The following is an 11,523-nucleotide window of genomic DNA, read 5'->3' on the forward strand; positions in this document are numbered from 1 at the left end:
ATTAGGGCGGTAGTGCAACAATAATGGCCTTTAGTGGAATAAGCCATTTGTTGACGGACTTAGGCTGTGTGTTCTGGGCGAACATGGGAGGTCCAACCCTAATTTCTCCTCATGGTTCCTATTGTAGCTTATAAATAGATCCCTTCTCTCCTGGCCAAAATTAACAATTCTCTATTCATTTTTCTGGATTGAAAAGAGAGGCAAGGAAAGATAGATCCAAAATTGGATCTAGCTTTGTGAGAGAAAAGGGGATTGGTAGATCGTTGCCCACACAACGTCCAATCTATTGAAAGGAATACAGCAGAAGATCAAGGGGTTGATTTGTTGATTCGGATTCATAGCTATTGGATTCTCAGAGTTATCTCAACCGGATTTACAGGTATGATTTCCTATCCAAAATCGTGAGAACCACTAATTCCGCTGCGCGTGGTTTTCACGGTTTGTAGAAATATTCATTCTGAAATAACAGTTCCTACACTTTCCTAACTTCTAATGGTTTCATCTACATCCTAGTAGCCGTAGACTATGTATCTAAATGGATTGAGGTCATACCATGTCGTAACAATGATAACAAAACAGTCATCGGTTTCATTAAAGAAAATATTTTTCCAAGGTTTGGTGTTCCAAAAGCTATCATCAGTGATGGTGGATCACATTTTTGCAATCGAGTTTTTGAATATAAAATATAGAGTAACCAACAAGGTTGCAACTCCATACCATCCTCAAACAAGTGGTCAAGTAGAAGTCTCTAATCGAGAGATTAAACGTATCTTAGAGAAAACAGTTAATCCAAATAGGAAAGGTTGGTCTCTCTGTCTGAACGATGCACTATGGGCAAACATAACCGCTTTTAAAACACCTATAGGGATGTCCCCCTATAGGCTTGTCTTTGGAAAACCTTGTCATTTGCCAGTTGAACTAGAGCATCATGCCCAATGGACAATAAAAACCCTTAATTATAATCTGGATGCGGCAGGTGAAAATCATAAACTACAAATAAACTAGCTCGAAGAGTTTCGAAATAATGCTTATGACCTTTCAAAAGATTACAAAACCAACATGAAAAGGATTCATGACAAGCATATTTTACAAAAACATTTCGAAGTTGATCAAAAAGTATTGCTTTATAACTCTAGATTGCATCTTTTTGTAGGAAAGTTGAACACTCGATAGACTGGTCCTTTTAATATAACTGAAGTCGCCCCTTATGGGACAATTACTTTAAAGAACCATAAAGACAACAATACCTTTAAAGTCAATAGTTAACGCCTCAAGCATTTTCATGAGTTACGGTCTACGAATGTTGAAGAAATCCTTCTCCAAGATCCCATCTACGAGGATTGACTTCTCTTTTCCCGATGTATTCCTTTCCCATTCCATCTTTTTCTTTAAGGGGATACATCAATAAGGTAACCGGACCTCTCCACTTGGAGGGTGTAGTTGTAAGTGTCATAGCCTTAGTCCACAGTATATCTCGTATATTCTTTGTAAAACAATTTTTACTCGTCGTTGGAGTAAGTATGAACCTGTGGAGCGAGTATACAATTTTTCTTTTCTTTATTTTACACTTCTATTTCAAAAAAAATATATATATATATATAAATCGTCTCCAAATGAGAATTAAACAAATAGAGTAACCCAAAGTGATATTTTTCTCTGTTTAATTATATATTTTGCCTCCACCTCTCTATTTTGTCTCGAGAATCTGACATTAAAATACTCAAAAAATTTCAAAATTTCAAAATTTTCCTTCCTTAAAAATCTTTCCCCTCTAAATCTTTTCCCCTTCTAAATCTCTCTCGTTTCTGAAAAACTTTTCAAAAATGTCTTCTGTAGCAAACAAAAACCCTCCACCTAACATGACTAGATGGATCAGTTTAAATGATCATGTGTAAGCACTTCCTAGATAATTGCAACTTAAGATGTGGACACATATACCAAAAATCATTCCTGGTTTGGGTAAGAGTTCATACACACATAAAAGACGAGCTATGAGAGAAGGTTAGTGTTTGAATTGTGAAACACCAACTTGCCCCGGTCTTCAACCTCATAATAATTCTATTTATAAAGTCTACATGTATTATCCCCCAGTATATTACGCTCGGTCTAACAAAGTAATCCAGCCATCTGGTTGGGATTGACTCGAGTTTTCAAAAACGTCCAAGTCTTGGGGATCTGACTTAAAACGGCCCACCTTTTTAAAATTTCAGTCAAAGTTATTCAAAACCCAAAAATATTCTTTCTGTTATCTGTACATATTTCCCTACAGTTCCTGTACAACTCTTTCTATCATCTATTTTTCATCCACCGTTGGATGTGAGTATACCCTATACCGTTGTGTTACATTTTCGATGCTGATCATTTTAGTACTTTTGTCAAGATCAGACAAGTAACAAAGCACGGATCAGCTTTTGAAGTTGGCAAGGCACTGAGGACAAGATTGAAATTTTCTGATTTCATTTGGGCTTGGCCAAAATTTCAAATTCTTTAAAGAGGCACGTGCCATCAACCCTATTTAGCCAGTGCAACCGCCCACCTTCCCTTCTTCCTCCTCGCAAAATCCCAAACCCTAGTCGCCCAATTCGACTCGTGCCTGCCCCCATCCAACTCGCAACCGCCCGTCCACCTCAACACACCTCCACCCAATTGTTTTACAGCCTGCTCCATTTTCAACCCCCATTCCAACAAGAAACCCAATTCCATCAATTCCTACTCCAAATTGCTTGAGTTCTTAAAATCGTACCGGAGCAAAACTTTCAAGACCTCTTCTATTCTGATATATTTGAAGTGCACTTCAGAGCTAAGATTAGAAAAAGAGAATGGGAACCTTTGGTTTTGTTAGAAGGTGCGACTTATTCTCCCTCTCTTACTTTTTCATTTTATAACTGCATGCTTAGAGGGGAAGATGACCACATCACGGTTGTCAAGGATGGTCGCTCACTAGAGCTCACCAAGGAGGTGGTGCGTGGAGTTCTGGGGATTCCTCTAAAGGCTTATGTTCAGACAGAACAGTCCCCAGACGGAAAGACCATCGACGTGATGATGGTAGAGACACCTCTCAAGGGGGTTAAAAACCTCAAGTCTCACTACGCTTTTCAGAGTTCGCTATGAAGGAACCAGCTAGCAGTATCTCAGTGGATAGCCTACAACCTGCTAAGCTCAGCCAAGCCTTCGGATATAGGTAAGGAGATGCTTCATCTTTTATGGATTCTTCAAGAGCAGAAGAATAGCTTCTGCATCGTCTCCTTTATCTTTGAGCAACTCTATAAACCGAAGAAGTCAACCACCACTCTCCTAGTGCTGGTCACCAAAATCATGCAGCACTAGGGGTTCCAAGCCACAGACGCCCTAGTGAAGGTCAAAAATGCTACCATAGGTCCTATCTATGCCCACTGTATCTAGAAGTTATGGCTTCCACCTGCCGCCAGAGCCACTGAGCAAACACGCCCAACCAAGAAGGTGGATTACTTCACTGAAGATGCCAATCGACAGTTCACTCAACCCATGGACGGAATTCACTTCCTCCATGGAGGCCACAGGATTCTACATTCGTATCTCCACCAGCTCAAGGAAACTCAAGGGAATGTCATAGCGGAATAGCAAACTATCAGAGCAGAACAACATACCCTTAGAGAGGAGCAGCGGTACTTCCAGCAGGAGCAGCAATGTTTTCATAACAGTGTCACTAGAACACTGCAAAGCATCAGAGGCGCGCTCCCGCGTAATGATAGACATGCCAGGTCCTGACGTCAGCAAGGAGAAGGATCTTCTAGACGTCGAGACGAGTCAATGATACATGATTCGACTAGGATTCCTAGTAATGCGTATAGTTGGTTTTATTTATTTTTCTGTTTCTTTCTTACGTGTATAACATAGTATAAATTTAACTTTATGCTTAATATTAATTGCTTGTTTTATTTTTGTTTTTTCTTGTGGAATTTGGTATATGAGTAGAAGGTAAAACAGATACATCATGCCAAAATTTTCCATTTTTCTTTCATGCATGTTTTCAAAAAAATATAAAAACCCAAAAAAAATTTCATAGTAGAATAAATATCCCTAGTATAATAAATAATGTATTTCTCGTTCTATATCAAACAACCTGAAGCTTTAATATTGTAGTGAGTATACTTCAAAAGAGTTTAGATTAAGAGTTGAGTTTCATCCTAAATTGTTTATAGTTTGAGTGAGGGAGATATGAAGAAGAAAGGTAGACTCTTGAATATTATAATGGTTCTAAGCTAATGAACTTGAAAGCTTTAATTGTTTGATTGAAATGACTTGAAAACATGAAAGGAATATTGATTAAAACATTGAAATGAAAGCAACAAACAAGATTGATGATTAAAACAAAGAATAAATAACAAGTTTGATTGAAATAAATAAATAAAAGGAAATAACAAGTTGAATGAAATAAAATAAAACAACAAGAAATAAAGACATGAATTGAAAAACAAGACAATAAAATAAACAAACCAAATAGTTTGGATCCTAAGACAATGGATGAGTTCTCTCTCCTTCGCTTTTTGTTTATAAACCCCTACTTTTGTCATTTACAGATTTTCCCTCATCCATTATAAACTAGACACCTCACCCTTTTCACTTTTGCTTTTGCTTTTGCTTTTTGGTGCTTTCTTGACCAAGATAGGTTTAGGGATAAGTCTTCATAATTTGAAATAAGGGACTCCATCTTTGGTGTTAAGACGGAGCTTTTATGATAAGTGGTCTGAAATACTCCTTAACCTGAAAAAGGCAGTAAAAGCTATGAGTTGTTTTTTCGTTAAGCGTAAGAGGGACTGTAATGTAGCAATATACGGGTAATAAAACACACATTTGGGAGCTGATCACAACCCATGCCCCAAACTTGTTTGGGGGTGGCGTATTTTCATCATGCAGAATAGAATACATGTGTATCGCCGTTTTTTGCTCATGTTTCTATGGTAATATCTTTCCTTATCTCTTCATACGTTGAGGACAAAGCATAGTTCTATTTGGGGGTGGTATAGTAACATTTTGCAAAAACTAAGCATTTTCTATATATTAGATATAATAGTATATTTCTTCCTTTCTAAATTTTTTTTGAAAAAGACCAAAAATATTTTTCTGTTTAGTATTAAAAAGTCTTGTTTCCTTTTTCTATGATGAATAAAAGGTTTAGAAGTCTCATTATAAATAGAGTAAAGACTTGTTCTTCGTACTTAGACTAATATACGTACAATAGTTTCTGCCTTTTTTCATGAATGGCATGCATCAGCATTTGTTTATATATAGCAGTGAGTTTTCGAAACCAAGATTAGAACAATTTAGTTCCATATCCTATGAGAATCTAGCCAAAAGCCTCATCTGAATGATTATTGAGTGATGACACAAAGGATGTCCAGATAGAAAGACCACAAGTCCACTTTCTTGATCACCACACCATATCCTAAGAGAGAACTTAAGCCTTTTTTGGATTGATATAGCCAAATAAATGTTAAAAAAAAATATAGTTTTTCTCTAGTTACCCCTCTTGAGCCTTCACCCTTTCTAAAACCCTTTTTATTATTCACCAAAAAATCATAACCCGTTACAACACACAATAAATAGCTTACCCAGCTAACAAGTTGACAACTAGATCGATAGCAGAAAAAGAGAAGAGAAGACCTTGTACAAAAACAGAACAGTTATTTGCTTCAAAAAGATAAGAAAAGAAAGACCCATCAAAAACCAAAACTCCAAAAAAATCAAAGGAGTAAAAAAAAATTGAATCTCCCAAAAGTTCAAAATTAAAAGGAGACAATATCAAAAACAAAAAGAAACAAAAGCAAAGTTAAAACTCCCAAACATTCAAAATCATATGGAGTCACAAAGCCAAAGGACTAAAAGAATGTATCACAATTTGGAAGCAAAAAAACAAAACGAGGTTCTTCCCTGGTTACAAGTATCTTGAAGACCCATTTTCTTGACTTATCATATTTTGTTTTTCCTTCCTTTTTCTTTCTAAACCATCACCTTAGCCCCCATAACTCCTAATAAAAGACTTCTAGCTCGATTAGGAATAGGATGGTATGATAGAAAGTGACAAGCATGATCAATCGACCCCATTTTCTTTGGACGTCATTTGAGTATGTGAGGAATATAAGTGTCCACTGCACTTGAGAGAATGAACCTTGAGTGAATCTATCAGAGAGTTGTGATTGCAACACACCCCTGTGAGAACCCACCTTAAGAAAGGTATCTAAAAGACTAGGAAACAACTCTGCTTTTGCATTTCATTGCTCATATTTTGTACATTTCTCTTTAGATGATTTAATTACTGTACATATGTTATTCTAAGTTCAAAGGAGTTTGTCCTTATTCACCGCTAATGAGATGTATGAACTTCTGAGAATAAATAAGGAAACAAGGCCCTTTGTACTAAATAGAAGAAGTTTGTGAGTACCTTCATTGGAAAACTCGCACGAGGCTTAAAGCTCGTCCACTAGGGAATTCCTAATGGTTTAAGACCTTGTTGTATATGATCAATGCAATCGCACTTTGCGAAACGAGATTAGTATAACTTATAATAAATCACTCATTTGTGATCTTAGTTTTTTTCTCTCATCCTTGCTTGAGGACAAGGAAGATGCTATTTGGGGTGGTGATCAGCTCCCAAATATGCATTTTATTACCCATATATTGCTGCATTACAATCCCTCTTACGCTTAACGAAAAGACAACTCATAGCTTTTATTGCCTTTTTCAGATTAAGGAGTATTTCATACCACTTATCATAAAAGCTACGTCTTAGCACCAAAAGAAGCCTTAATCGCACTTATTATGAAGACCAAGAGCTGCTATGGAAAAGTGCTGAAAAAGTCAAAGCCCTCAAATCAGAAGACCAAAGATGAAGGCCCTTATCTCAAAATATGACGACTTTCTCCCTAAACCTACCTTAGTCAAGAAGAAACCAAAAAGCAAAAGCAAAAGCAAAAGTAAATTGTGAGGTGTCTAATTTGTAATTGAGAAAGGTAAATATGTAAAAGGCAAAAGTAGGGGTATATAAGCTAAAAGCAAGGGAGAGAGAAACCATCCATTATCTTAGGATCCAAACCATTTAGTTTGTTTAATTTCTTGTCTAGTTTTTCAATTCATGTTTTTACTTTCTTGTTGTTTTATTTCCTTTCAATCAACTTGTTATTTACTTATTCTTATTTCAATCAAACTTGTTATTTACTTGTTCTTATTTCAATCTTTCTTTCATCTTGTTGTTCTTATTTCAAGTTTGTTTCAATCTTCCTTTCAATGTTTTCAAGTCATTTCACTACAAACAATTAAATCTTTCAAGTTTTCATTAGCTTAGAACCATTTTAATCCATACAAGAATCTACCTTTCTTCTTCACATCTCCCTCACTCAAACTCTAAACAATTTAGGATAAACCTCACTTCTAAAAACAAACTATTTTGAAGTTACTACCACTATCTAAAACTTTAGCTCTCTCTCGGTGAAATAGATCTCTGAGTGAAAGGAGCTACCCCATGAACCGCTTCTTGTCTCCTCATTCAACAATGTCCCGGTAACCATCCCCATGGTAATGATTCCATCTTTAGCGGCTCCGCCAAGAGAAATTGCTAAAGTCTCCCAACTATCGAGTAGATAATTCAATAGTAACAAAACCTCGACTTCGTCACCCAGATCAATCTTCATCAAATGAAGCTAATTGATGGTATTTTGTACTTCATTAAGATGCTCAGACATTGAAGAACCTTCTTTGTACTTCATGTTAGCAAACTTCTTAATAAGCAGTACCTTGTTTCTAGCCGACTTCCTTTCATAGAGGTCCTCGAGTTTTTTCCACAACCTAAAAGCGATAGTCTCTTTAGATACATGATGGAATATATTATCGTCAATCCACTGTCAAATATACCCAATCGCTTTTTTGTCAAGCTTGTTCCACTCGGCTACAGCTATAGCTTCCGGCTTTGCTCCTCCATTCTCGATAGGTAGTGCCAAATCCTTGCAATAGAGCAAATCCTCCATTTTGGCTTTCCAAATGGTGTAGTTTTCTCGGTTTAGACTCGTCATGCGAGTGTTGATAGAATGATCCATCTACAACAACTATTTAACCTCAAATCTCCTCTTAGAAATTTTATCAAACACCTTTCGAGCGAGACTTGGAATAACAACCTTGTTCCGATACCACTTGTTGGGGATATGATACCAATGAATCCCCTCAAGAATAGATTGTAGACGAATCCTCTCCTACTCCAATTCACAAATCCAACCCAACTCTACAACCAACCAAAACCACAAGACTAGTCTATGGATAACAACAACCACAACCTAAGTCTATGGAGACAACAACCACTATTATCAAGCAATAAACAATGCAAACTAACAAAACAAACCACAACACAAGAAATACGTGGTTAGGCTTAATTTGTGCCTACATCCACAAAGAATCAATCCTTTAATAAGTATGAGGAAGGAAGATAATCACTCCTCAAGTCTCTCACTCTTACTAGATCTCTATTTCTCTTTACAAGATATGTCTCTTTGTAAAGGTTTACTGTCAATTTTGGCTTGCCTCTCAAAATAGGGTTTCTCTCTTGTGTGTTTCTCTCTCTTGTTCTTTCAACCTTAAACATTGTTGTTTATATAGTATACAAAGTTTCATAGTCGAAATTTATATTTTGCCAAAATATCAACAAAAAATCAAGCTCCTCATCTTCTTCCTCACACTCTCTTAATGGTGAGGGGTAAAGCCCAACATCTACTTCAGAATGCCTATGTCCTTGAGAAAATGATTATGATTTGCTCATTTAAAATTGAGAAAGTTGCTCTGATGAAGATGAGGATTACTGAGGAATTGTCACAATTTAGCCAAATCTCTCTCCTTGTAAGTTGTAACCATAGTCTGGAATTGACCTAATCCCTTCGGTTATTAATTTCTGATAGGATCAGTAACTTAGTATTTCTTTCAGTATATTAGTTATGGGCCTAGGCCTGTTGTAATGTGTGCACACTATATAAGTGTGACTTAAACTATGAGTTAGGGCAGAAAAATAATATTACTTGCTTTGTTTCTTCCCTTTTACTCTCTTTTCTGTCTGTATTTTCCATTTCTCTTCCAATCTCCTGTTTTTCATATCTAAGTTCTTATCATTTGGTATCAGAGCCTTATCCATGGCTGCTGCACTAAAAGACCCTGTTGTTAGACTGGAGTCTGAATTAGCTTCAGTTGTTGGTCACATGGAAGGAATGTCTGAGCAACAAAAAGAAACAAGACAATCCCTACTTAATCTACATGAACAACACCTCCAATTCCAAGATTTTCGAAACAAAGCAGAAGGGCATTTTCTGGATTTGAAAGACTCAATGCAACAACTACTCCGGCAGAATACAGGTAAAGCCACTGAAACAACCCCATTTAGAAACTCATCAAATCAACCTGGAATTTTGCCTTCACCTGTTAACATATATATGCAATAACCCTGGAATTTTGCCATCATCAATCACTACTTCTTCATTACAAACCCGTTTAACAAAAGTTGATTTCCCACGTTTCAATGGGGAAGACGCCCTCAGTTGGGTATATCGCGTTCAACTGTTTTTCAAGCATTATCATACTCCAGAACATGAAAAATTTCTATGGCTTCTTTTCATTTGGAAGGGAAGGCGATACAATGGTTTCACTGGGTAGAAGATTTAATCCAGAGTTGGTCATGGGAAGAGTTTCGATCGGCACTTTTCATTCATTTTTGTGGTGCGCAATTTAGTAAACCAGGAGAACTTTTAGCTCGGTTAGAACAAAAAACTTCTGTCCATGAGTATTTAGATGAATTTGAGCGACTTTCGAACCTCACAGTAAAACTTCCTGAGTCGTTCATGATCGATTGTTTTATTAGAGGGTTGCGTGACGATATCAAAGCCGAGGTAAAAATGTTAAGTCCATGCTCTTTGATGCAAGCTATTGACATTGCGCAAAAAGCAGAAGAGAAGGTTCTTGGTTTAAGGAAACAATGGAGAACAACCACTGGACGTTTTAATAGTTCCTCTCAAAATAGTAGAGTTCAGACATCTTCTATTCCGTTTAACAGTTCCTCCCCAAACAGTAGAGTTCCGACATCATCTCTTCCGATAAAGCGACTTACTCCGATAGAGATGGCTGATCGAAAAAGCCGAGGGCTCTGCTTTAATTGTGATGAACAATTTCGTCCAGGCCATCTATGCAAGTCCAAACAATTATTTCTTATGGAAAGGGACTGGCCAGAGGAAGAAGAGACAAAAACTGGTGATCACACAACTGTTCAAGTTGAAACAGAGGTTCTAGAACCAGAAGTTCATCCAGCGATATCTCTTCACACCTTAGGAGGTACACCAACACCACAGACAATTCGGGTTAGGGGAGTCCTTAAACAGCAACCAGTGTCAATTCTTATAGACTCCGGAAGTACACATAATTTCATTGATCCTCGTGTTGTGGATAAAGTTGGAGGATTACAAATGAATGAAGAATCATTCAAAGTAATGGTGGCGGATGGTGGGCAGCGCTCTTGTAATGGCAAATGTCCCAATGTCTTTATAAAGATAGGGTGTTTTCCGACGGACATTAATCTCTTTGTTCTTCCACTAGGAGGATGTGATGTAGTTTTGGGCGCACAATGGTTGCGAACTCTTGGTCCTGTAACATTTGACTTTGAGAAACTTTGGTTACGGTTTAACGTTCAAGGCCAAGACTATGAACTTCAAGGAATGTCTACAAAACCCATTTCAGTTGTTTCCCTGAACTCTATTCGGAAGATTCTTCACAGTGGTGATCATGGTATCTTATTCCATGTCAATGATTCTCCAAAACAGTATGCTCACAATTCTCCACTTCCACTTACTCATCTCCTTGAGGAGTATGCAGATATCTTCAAGGAACCATCATATCTACCTCCACCTCGAAGTCATGACCATCGAATTCCTCTCCTTTCCAACAGCGAACCACCTAACATTCGTCCTTATCATTATCCACAATTTCAAAAATCAGAAATTGAGTGAATTATCAATGAGCTTGGTGGTTCTGGCCTTATTCGTCCAAGCACTAGTCCATTCTCCTCACCGGTCCTTCTAGTTCGGAAATCTGATGGTACATGGCGAATGTGAGTGGATTACCGGAAGCTTAACAACATCACCATCAAAGATAAGTTTCCCATTCCAATTATTGATGAATTGCTCGATGAATTACACGGTGCTAAATATTTTACAAAGCTTGATTTGGGATCTGCTTTTTATCAAGTAAGAATGCATGACACAGATATTCATAAAACAGCATTTCGGATACATGAGGGTCATTATGAGTTTCTAGTTATGCCTTTTGGTCTCACAAATGCACCCTCGACATTTCAATGCCTCATGAACTCGGTATTTAAGCCCTTCTTGCGGAACTTTGTTTTGGTTTTTTTTTATGACATCCTAATTTATAGTGCAGATCTGGAACAATATTGGAAACACTTGGAGGTCGTTTTCAGTACTTTGCGAGCTCACCAATTATTCTTAAAGCCAAAAAAATGCTCAT

The sequence above is a fragment of the Coptis chinensis genome, chromosome 3 (genome assembly GCF_015680905.1).
Source record: "Coptis chinensis isolate HL-2020 chromosome 3, ASM1568090v1, whole genome shotgun sequence".
Lineage (NCBI taxonomy): Eukaryota > Viridiplantae > Streptophyta > Magnoliopsida > Ranunculales > Ranunculaceae > Coptis > Coptis chinensis.